General features: G+C 56.3%; 12 non-coding genes across 12 annotated transcripts; 8 read left to right on the forward strand and 4 right to left on the reverse strand.

Moving 5' to 3' along the window:
* The first annotated feature begins 430 nt into the window (after nucleotides 1-430).
* On the forward strand, nucleotides 431-503 carry TRNAK-CUU (transfer RNA lysine (anticodon CUU)). The gene has a single exon. It is a non-coding gene; the product is annotated as a tRNA-Lys (tRNA).
* Nucleotides 504-3,366: 2,863 nt separating this feature from the next.
* Nucleotides 3,367-3,439, forward strand: TRNAK-CUU (transfer RNA lysine (anticodon CUU)). Its single transcript has one exon. It is a non-coding gene; the product is annotated as a tRNA-Lys (tRNA).
* Nucleotides 3,440-4,546: 1,107 nt separating this feature from the next.
* TRNAK-CUU (transfer RNA lysine (anticodon CUU)) lies at nucleotides 4,547-4,619 on the forward strand. Its single transcript has one exon. It is a non-coding gene; the product is annotated as a tRNA-Lys (tRNA).
* Nucleotides 4,620-4,949: 330 nt separating this feature from the next.
* TRNAG-GCC (transfer RNA glycine (anticodon GCC)) lies at nucleotides 4,950-5,020 on the reverse strand. Its single transcript has one exon. It is a non-coding gene; the product is annotated as a tRNA-Gly (tRNA).
* Nucleotides 5,021-5,720: 700 nt separating this feature from the next.
* On the forward strand, nucleotides 5,721-5,793 carry TRNAK-CUU (transfer RNA lysine (anticodon CUU)). The gene has a single exon. It is a non-coding gene; the product is annotated as a tRNA-Lys (tRNA).
* A 518-nt stretch (nucleotides 5,794-6,311) lies between these two features.
* Nucleotides 6,312-6,384, forward strand: TRNAK-CUU (transfer RNA lysine (anticodon CUU)). Its single transcript has one exon. It is a non-coding gene; the product is annotated as a tRNA-Lys (tRNA).
* Nucleotides 6,385-6,705: 321 nt separating this feature from the next.
* On the reverse strand, nucleotides 6,706-6,776 carry TRNAG-GCC (transfer RNA glycine (anticodon GCC)). Its single transcript has one exon. It is a non-coding gene; the product is annotated as a tRNA-Gly (tRNA).
* Nucleotides 6,777-7,292: 516 nt separating this feature from the next.
* Nucleotides 7,293-7,363, reverse strand: TRNAG-GCC (transfer RNA glycine (anticodon GCC)). Its single transcript has one exon. It is a non-coding gene; the product is annotated as a tRNA-Gly (tRNA).
* A 115-nt stretch (nucleotides 7,364-7,478) lies between these two features.
* On the forward strand, nucleotides 7,479-7,551 carry TRNAK-CUU (transfer RNA lysine (anticodon CUU)). Its single transcript has one exon. It is a non-coding gene; the product is annotated as a tRNA-Lys (tRNA).
* A 519-nt stretch (nucleotides 7,552-8,070) lies between these two features.
* On the forward strand, nucleotides 8,071-8,143 carry TRNAK-CUU (transfer RNA lysine (anticodon CUU)). Its single transcript has one exon. It is a non-coding gene; the product is annotated as a tRNA-Lys (tRNA).
* Nucleotides 8,144-8,477: 334 nt separating this feature from the next.
* Nucleotides 8,478-8,548, reverse strand: TRNAG-GCC (transfer RNA glycine (anticodon GCC)). Its single transcript has one exon. It is a non-coding gene; the product is annotated as a tRNA-Gly (tRNA).
* Nucleotides 8,549-8,665: 117 nt separating this feature from the next.
* On the forward strand, nucleotides 8,666-8,738 carry TRNAK-CUU (transfer RNA lysine (anticodon CUU)). Its single transcript has one exon. It is a non-coding gene; the product is annotated as a tRNA-Lys (tRNA).
* Nucleotides 8,739-8,879: the final 141 nt, after the last annotated feature.

Genomic DNA, 8,879 nt, shown 5'->3' on the forward strand with positions numbered 1-8,879 from the left:
AAAGTTAACAACCCCCCCCCCCCCCTTGAAAAAAAGAAAACGAACAAACTTTCAGGATAAGGATTGCAAAGGCATCCGCTGTCTGAAACAGATCAGGCTACTGCAATACAGAGACCTCTTGCAAGCATCCGGCTGCAGTCCAAAGCAGTTCGTTGCGTTCAGCTGTCGCTCCAAAGCTTCCCTGTGGTACCGGCCGAAACCAAGATTCCGACTGGGTTAGGGGAGCTGAACGACTAAAGAGCGGCGCTGCATTGGCCGGGATCGAACCCGGGCCTCCCGCGTGGCAGGCGAGAATTCTACCACTGAACCACCATGCTGGGCCTTGGTCGCAGTCACTGATGCGGCCGGGAACCCAGACCTCGCGGTCTTCTCGCCTACAGCTGCAGTGGGTGACCCCCTCTCCGCCGTCAGGCCATGGCACGCAACGGTTGCCCGGCTAGCTCAGTCGGTAGAGCATGAGACTCTTAATCTCAGGGTCGTGGGTTCGAGCCCCACGTTGGGCGGTTGCTGTCTTTTGTCTTTTCTGGTTGTGCTTACTTTCCATCACTTCACCCAATACCTCGCAGGGTCACTCCCCAACACAAAGTTACAACAAACCCCCCCCCCCCTTGAAAAAAAAGAAAACCGAACAAACTTTCAGGATAAGGATTGCAAAGGCAATCCGCTGTCTGAAACAGATCAGGCTACTGCATACAGAGACCTCTTGCAAGCATCCGGCTGCAGTCCAAAGCAGTTCGTTGCGTTCAGCTGTCGCTCCAAAGCTTCCCTGTGGTACCGGCCGGAAACCAAGATTTCCGACTGGGTTAGGGGAGCTGAACGACTAAAAGAGCGGCGCTGCATTGGCCGGAATCGAACCCGGGCCTCCCGCGTGGCAGGCGGAATTCTACCACTGAACCACCATGCTGGGCCTTGGGTCGCAGTCACTGATGCGGCCGGAACCCCAGACCTCGCAGTCTTCTCGCCTACAGCTGCAGTGGTGACCCCCTCTGCCGCCCGTCAGGCCATGGCACGCAACGTTTGCCGCTAGCTCAGTCGGTAGAGCATGAGACTCTTAATCTCAGGGTCGTGGGTTCGAGCCCCCCGTTGGGCGGTTGGCTGTCTTTTGTGTCTTTTCTGGTTGTGCTTACTTCCATCACTTCACCCAATACCTCGCAGGGTCACTCCCCAACACAAAGTTACAACAAACCCCCCCCCCCCCCCTTGAAAAAAAAGAAAACGAACAAACTTTCAGGATAAGGATTGCAAGGCAATCCGCTGTCTGAAACAGATCAGGCTACTGCAATAAGAGACCTCTTGCAAGCATCCGTCTGCAGTCCAAAGCAGTTCGTTGCGTTCAGCTTGTCGCTCCAAAGCTTCCCTGTGGTACCGGCCGGAAACCAAGATTCCGACTGGGTTAGGGGAGCTGAACGACTAAAGAGCGGCGCTGCATTGGCCGGGAATCGAACCCGGGCCTCCCTCGTGGCAGGCGAGAATTCTACCACTGAAACCACCAATGCTGGGCCTTGGGTCGCAGTCACTGATGCGGCCGGAAACCCAGACCTCGCGTCTTCTCGCCTACAGCTGCAGTGGTGACCCCCTCTGCCGCCCGTCAGGCCATGGCACGCAACGGTGCCCGGCTAGCTCAGTCGGTAGAGCATGAGACTCTTATCTCATGGTCGTGGGTTCGAGCCCCACGTTGGGCGGTTGGCTGTCTTTTGTCTTTTCTGGTTGTGCTTACTTCCATCACTTCACCCAATACCTCGCAGGTCACTCCCCAACACAAAGTTACAACAAACCCCCCCCCCCCCCCTTGAAAAAAAAGAAAACGAACACTTTCAGGATAAGGATTGCAAAGGCAATCCGCTGTCTGAAACAGATCAGGCTACTGCAATACAGAGACCTCTTGCAAGCATCCGGCTGCAGTCCAAAGCAGTTTCGTTGCGTTCAGCTGTCGCTCCAAAGCTTCCCTGTGGTACCGGCCGAAACCAAGATTCCGACTGGGTTAGGGGAGCTGAACGACTAAAAGAGCGGCGCTGCATTGGCCGGGAATCGAACCCGGGCCTCCCGCGTGGCAGGCGAGAATTCTACCCTGAACCACCAATGCTGGGCCTTGGGTCGCAGTCACTGATGCGGCCGGAAACCCAGACCTCGCGGTCTTCTCGCCTACAGCTGCAGTGGTGACCCCCTCTGCCGCCCGTCAGGCAATGGCACGCAACGGTTGCCCGGCTAGCTCAGTCGGTAGAGCATGAGACTCTTAATCTCAGGGTCGTGGGTTCGAGCCCCACGTTGGCGGTTGGCTGTCTTTTTGTCTTTTCTGGTTGTGCTTACTTCCATCACTTCACCAATACCTCGCAGGGTCACTCCCAACACAAAGTTACAACAACCCCCCCCCCCCTTGAAAAAAAAGAAAACGAACAAACTTTCAGATAAGGATTGCAAAGGCAATCCGCTGTCTGAAACAGATCAGGCTACTGCAATACAGAGACCTCTTGCAAGCATCCGGCTGCAGTCCAAAGCAGTTCGTTGCGTTTAGCTGTCGCTCCAAAGCTTCCCTGTGGTACGGCCGAAACCAAGATTCCGACTGGGTTAGGGGAGCTGAACGACTAAAGAGCGGCGCTGCATTGGCCGGGAATCGAACCCGGGCCTCCCGCGTGGCAGGCGAGAATTCTACCACTGACCACCAATGCTGGGCCTTGGGTCGCAGTCACTGATGCGGCCGGAAACCCAGACCTCGCGGTCTTCTCGCCTACAGCTGCAGTGGTGACCCCCTCTGCCGCCCGTCAGGCCATGGCACGCAACGGTTGCCCGCTAGCTCAGTCGGTAGAGCATGAGACTCTTAATCTCAGGGTCGTGGGTTCGAGCCCCACGTTGGGCGGTTGGCTGTCTTTTGTCTTTTCTGGTTGTGCTTACTTCCATCACTTCACCCAATACCTCGCAGGTCACTCCCCAACACAAAGTTACAACAAACCCCCCCCCCCCCTTGAAAAAAAAGAAACGAACAAACTTTCAGGATAAGATTGCAAAGGCAATCCGCTGTCTGAAACACATCAGGCTACTGCAATACAGAGACCTCTTGCAAGCATCCGGCTGCAGTCCAAAGCAGTTTGTTGCGTTTAGCTGTCGCTCCAAAGCTTCCCTGTGGTACCGGCCGAACCAAGATTCCGACTGGGTTAGGGGAGCTGAACGACTAAAAGAGCGGCGCTGCATTGGCGGGAATCGAACCGGGCCTCCCGCGTGCAGGCGAGAATTCTACCACTGAACCACCAATGCTGGGCCTTGGGTCGCAGTCACTGATGCGGCCGGAAACCCAGACCTCGCAGTCTTCTCGCCTACAGCTGCAGTGGTGACCCCTCTCTGCCGCCCGTCAGGCCATGGCACGCAACGGTTGCCCGGCTAGCTCAGTCGGTAGAGCATGAGACTCTTAATCTCAGGGTCGTGGGTTCGAGCCCCACGTTGGGCGTTGGCTGTCTTTTGTCTTTTCTGGTTGTGCTTACTTCCATCACTTCACCCAATACCTCGCAGGGTCACTCCCCAACACAAAGTTACAACAACCCCCCCCCCCCCCCCTTGAAAAAAAGAAAACGAACAAACTTTCAGGATAGGATTGCAAAGGCAATCCGCTGTCTGAAACAGATCAGGCTACTGCAATACAGAGACCTCTTGCAAGCATCCGGCTGCAGTCCAAAGCAGTTCGTTGCGTTCAGCTGTCGCTCCAAAGCTTCCCTGTGGTACCGGCCGGAAACCAAGATTCCGACTGGGTTAGGGGAGCTGAACGACTAAAAGAGCGGCGCTGCATTGGCCGGGAATCAAACCCGGGCCTCCCGCGTGGCAGGCGAGAATTCTACCACTGAACCCCAATGCTGGGCCTTGGGTCGCAGTCACTGATTCGGCCGGAAACCCAGACCTCGCAGTCTTCTCGCCTACAGCTGCAGTGGTGACCCCCTCTGCCGCCCGTCAGGCCATGGCACGCAACGGTTGCCCGGCTAGCTCAGTCGGTAGAGCATGGACTCTTAATCTCAGGGTCGTGGGTTCGAGCCCCACGTTGGGCGTTTGGCTGTCTTTTGTCTTTTCTGGTTGTGCTTACTTCCATCACTTCACCCAATACCTCGCAGGGTCACTCCCCAACACAAAGTTACAAAAACCCCCCCCCCCCCCTTGAAAAAAAAGAAACGAACAAACTTTCAGGATAAGGATTGCAAAGGCAATCCGCTGTCTGAAACAGATCAGGCTACTGCAATACAGAGACCTCTTGCAAGCATCCGGCTGCAGTCCAAAGCAGTTCGTTGCGTTCAGCTGTCGCTCCAAAGCTTCCCTGTGGTACCCCGGCCGGAAACCAAGATTCCGACTGGGTTAGGGGAGCTGAACGACTAAAAGAGCGGCGCTGCATTGGCCGGGAATCGAACCCGGGCCTCCCGCGTGGCAGGCGAGAATTCTACCACTGACCACCAATGCTGGGCCTTGGTCGCAGTCACTGATGCGGCCGGAAACCCAGACCTCGCGTTCTTCTCGCCTACAGCTGCAGTGGTGACCCCCTCTGCCGCCCGTCAGGCCATGGCACGCAACGGTTGCCCGGCTAGCTCAGTCGGTAGAGCATGAGACTCTTAATCTCAGGGTCGTGGGTTCGAGCCCCACGTTGGGCGGTTGGCTGTCTTTTGTCTTTTCTGGTTGTGCTTACTTCCATCACTTCACCCAATACCTCGCAGGGTCACTCCCCAACACAAAGTTACAACAAACCCCCCCCCCCCCTTGAAAAAAAAGAAACGACAAACTTTCAGGATAAGGATTGCAAAGGCAATCCGCTGTCTGAAACAGATCAGGCTACTGCAATACAGAGACCTCGTGCAAGCATCCGGCTGCAGTCCAAAGCAGTTCGTTGCGGTCAGCTGTCGCTCCAAAGCTTCCCTGTGGTACCGGCCGGGAACCAAGATTCCGACTGGGTTAGGGGAGCTGAACGACTAAAAGAGCGGCGCTGCATTGGCCGGGAATCGAACCCGGGCCTCCCGCGTGGCAGGCGAGAATTCTACCACTGAACCACCAATGCTGGGCCTTGGGTCGCAGTCACTGATGCGGCCGGAAACCCAGACCTCGCGGTCTTCTCGCCTACAGCTGCAGTGGTGACCCCCTCTGCCGCCCGTCAGGCCATGGCACGCAACGGTTGCCCGGCTAGCTCAGTCGGTAGAGCATGAGACTCTTAATCTCAGGGTCGTGGGTTTCGAGCCCCACGTTGGGCGGTTGGCTGTCTTTTGTCTTTTCTGGTTGTGCTTACTTCCATCACTTCACCCAATACCTCGCAGGGTCACTCCCCAACACAAAGTTACAAACCCCCCCCCCCCCCTTGAAAAAAAGAAAACGAACAAACTTTCAGGATAAGGATTGCAAAGGCAATCCGCTGTCTGAAACAGATCAGGCTACTGCAATACAGAGACCTCTTGCAAGCATCGGCTGCAGTCCAAGCAGTTCGTTGCGTTCAGCTGTCGCTCCAAAGCTTCCCTGTGGTACCGGCCGGAAACCAAGATTCCGACTGGGTTAGGGGAGCTGAACGACTAAAAGAGCGGCGCTGCATTGGCCGGAATCGAACCCGGGCCTCCCGCGTGGCAGGCGAGAATTCTACCACTGAACCACAATGCTGGCCTTGGGTCGCAGTCACTGATGCGGCCGGAAACCCAGACCTCGCGTCTTCTCGCCTACAGCTGCAGTGGTGACCCCCTCTGCCGCCCGTCAGGCCATGGCACGCAACGGTTGCCCGGCTAGCTCAGTCGGTAGAGCATGAGACTCTTAATCTCAGGGTCGTGGGTTCGAGCCCCACGTTGGGCGGTTGGCTGTCTTTTGTCTTTTCTGGTTGTGCTTACTTCCATCACTTCACCCAATACCTCGCAGGCACTCCCCAACACAAAGTTACAACAAACCCCCCCCCCCCCTTGAAAAAAAGAAAACGAACAAACTTTCAGGATAAGGATTGCAAAGGCAATCCCGCTGTCTGAAACAGATCAGGCTACTGCAATACAGAGACCTCTTGCAAGCATCCGGCTGCAGTCCAAAGCAGTTTGTTGCGTTCCGCGGTCGCTCCAAAGCTTCCCTGTGGTACCCGGCCGGAAACCAAGATTCCGACTGGGTTAGGGGAGCTGAACGACTAAAAGAGCGGCGCTGCATTGGCCGGGAATCGAACCCGGCCTCCCGCGTGGCAGGCGAGAATTCTACCACTGAACCACCAATGCTGGGCCTTGGGTCGCAGTCACTGATGCGGCCGGAAACCCAGACCTCCGCAGTCTTCTCGCCTACAGCTGCAGTGGTGACCCCCTCTGCCGCCCGTCAGGCCATGGCACGCAACGGTTGCCCGGCTAGCTCAGTCGGTAGAGCATGAGACTCTTAATCTCAGGGTCGTGGGTTCGAGCCCCACGTTGGGCGGTTGGCTGTCTTTTGTCTTTTCTGGTTGTGCTTACTTCCATCACTCCACCCAATACCTCGCAGGGTCACTCCCCAACACAAAGTTACAACACACCCCCCCTTAAAAAAAAGAAAACGAACAAACTTTCAGGATAGGATTGCAAAGGCATCCGCTGTAAACAGATCAGGCTACTGCAATACAGAGACCTCTTTGCAAGCATCCGGCTGCAGTCCCAAAGCAGTTCGTTGCGTTCAGCTGTCGCTCCAAAGCTTCCCTGTGGTACCGGCCGGAAACCAAGATTCCGACTGGTTAGGGGAGCTGAACGACTAAAAGAGCGGCGCTGCATTGGCCGGGAATCGAACCCGGGCCTCCCGCGTGGCAGGCGAGAATTCTACCACTGAACCACCAATGCTGGGCCTTGGGTCGCAGTCACTGATGCGGCCGGAAACCCAGACCTCGCGTCTTCTCGCCTACAGCTGCAGTGGTGACCCCCTCTGCCGCCCCGTCAGGCCATGGCACGCAACGGTTGCCCGGCTAGCTCAGTCGGTAGAGCATGAGACTCTTAATCTCAGGGTCGTGGTTTCGAGCCCCACGTTGGGCGTTGGCTGTCTTTTGTCTTTTCTGGTTGTGCTTACTTCCATCACTCCACCCAATACCTCGCAGGTCACTCCCCACACAAAGTTACAACAACCCCCCCCCCCCCTTGAAAAAAAAGAAAACGAACAAACTTTCAGGATAAGGATTGCAAAGGCAAGCCGCTGTCTGAAACAGATCAGGCTACTGCAATACAGAGACCTCTTGCAAGCATCCGGCTGCAGTCCAAGCAGTTCGTTGCGTTCAGCTGTCGCTCCAAAGCTTCCCTGTGGTACCGGCCGGAAACCAAGATTCCGACTGGGTTAGGGGAGCTGAACGACTAAAAGAGCGGCGCTGCATTGGCCGGGAATCGAACCCGGGCCTCCCGCGTGGCAGGCGAGAATTCTACCACTGAACCACCAATGCTGGGCCTTGGTCGCAGTCACTGATGCGGCCGGAAACCCAGACCTCGCGGTCTTCTCGCCTACAGCTGCAGTGGTGACCCCCTCTGCCGCCCGTCAGGCCATGGCACGCAACGGTTGCCCGGCTAGCTCAGTCGGTAGAGCATGAGACTCTTAATCTCAGGGTCGTGGGTTCGAGCCCCACGTTGGGCGGTTGGCTGTCTTTTGTCTTTTCTGGTTGTGCTTACTTCCATCACTTCACCCAATACCTCGCAGGGTCACTCCCCAACACAAAGTTACAACAAACCCCCCCCCCCCTTGAAAAAAAAGAAAACGAACAAACTTTCAGGATAAGGATTGCAAAGGCAATCCGCTGTCTGAAACACATCAGCTACTGCAATACAGAGACCTCTTGCAAGCATCCGGCTGCAGTCCAAAGCAGTTTGTTGCGTTCAGCTGTCGCTCCAAAGCTTCCCTGTGGTACCCGGCCGGAAACCAAGATTCCGACTGGGTTAGGGGAGCTGAACGACTAAAAGAGCGGCGCTGCATTGGCCGGGAATCGAACCCGGGCCTCCCGCGTGGCAGGCGAGAATTCTACCACTGAAACCACCAATGCTGGGCCTTGGGTCGCAGTCACTGATGCGGCCGGAAACCCAGACCTCGCGGTCTTCTCGCCTACAGCTGCAGTGGTGACCCCCTCTGCCGCCCGTCAGGCCATGGCACGCAACGGTTGCCCGGCTAGCTCAGTCGGTAGAGCATGAGACTCTTAATCTCAGGGTCGTGGGTTCGAGCCCCACGTTGGGCGGTTGGCTGTCTTTTGTCTTTTCTGGTTGTGCTTACTTCCATCACTTCACCCAATACCTCGCAGGGTCACTCCCCAACACAAAGTTACAACAAAACCCCCCCCCCCCCCTTGAAAAAAAAGAAAACGAACAAACTTTCAGGATAAGGATTGCAAAGGCAATCCGCTGTCTGAAACAGATCAGGCTACTGCAATACAGAGACCTCTTGCAAGCATCCGGCTGCAGTCCAAAGCAGTTCGTTGCGTTCAGCTGTCGCTCCAAAGCTTCCCTGTGGTACCGGCCGGAAACCAAGATTCCGACTGGGTTAGGGGAGCTGAACGACTAAAAGAGCGGCGCTGCATTGGCCGGGAATCGAACCCGGGCCTCCCGCGTGGCAGGCGAGAATTCTACCACTGAACCACCAATGCTGGGCCTTGGGTCGCAGTCACTGATGCGGCCGGAAACCCAGACCCTCGCGGTCTTCTCGCCTACAGCTGCAGTGGTGACCCCCTCTGCCGCCCGTCAGGCCATGGCACGCAACGGTTGCCCGGCTAGCTCAGTCGGTAGAGCATGAGACTCTTAATCTCAGGGTCGTGGGTTCGAGCCCCACGTTGGGCGGTTGGCTGTCTTTTGTCTTTTCTGGTTGTGCTTACTTCCATCACTTCACCCAATACCTCGCAGGGTCACTCCCCAACACAAAGTTACAACAAACCCCCCCCCCCCCCCCTTGAAAAAAAAGAAAACGAACAAACTTTCAGG

Source organism: Dendropsophus ebraccatus, unplaced genomic scaffold (assembly GCF_027789765.1).
Source record: "Dendropsophus ebraccatus isolate aDenEbr1 unplaced genomic scaffold, aDenEbr1.pat pat_scaffold_987_ctg1, whole genome shotgun sequence".
In the NCBI taxonomy this organism is placed as follows: Eukaryota; Metazoa; Chordata; class Amphibia; order Anura; family Hylidae; genus Dendropsophus; species Dendropsophus ebraccatus.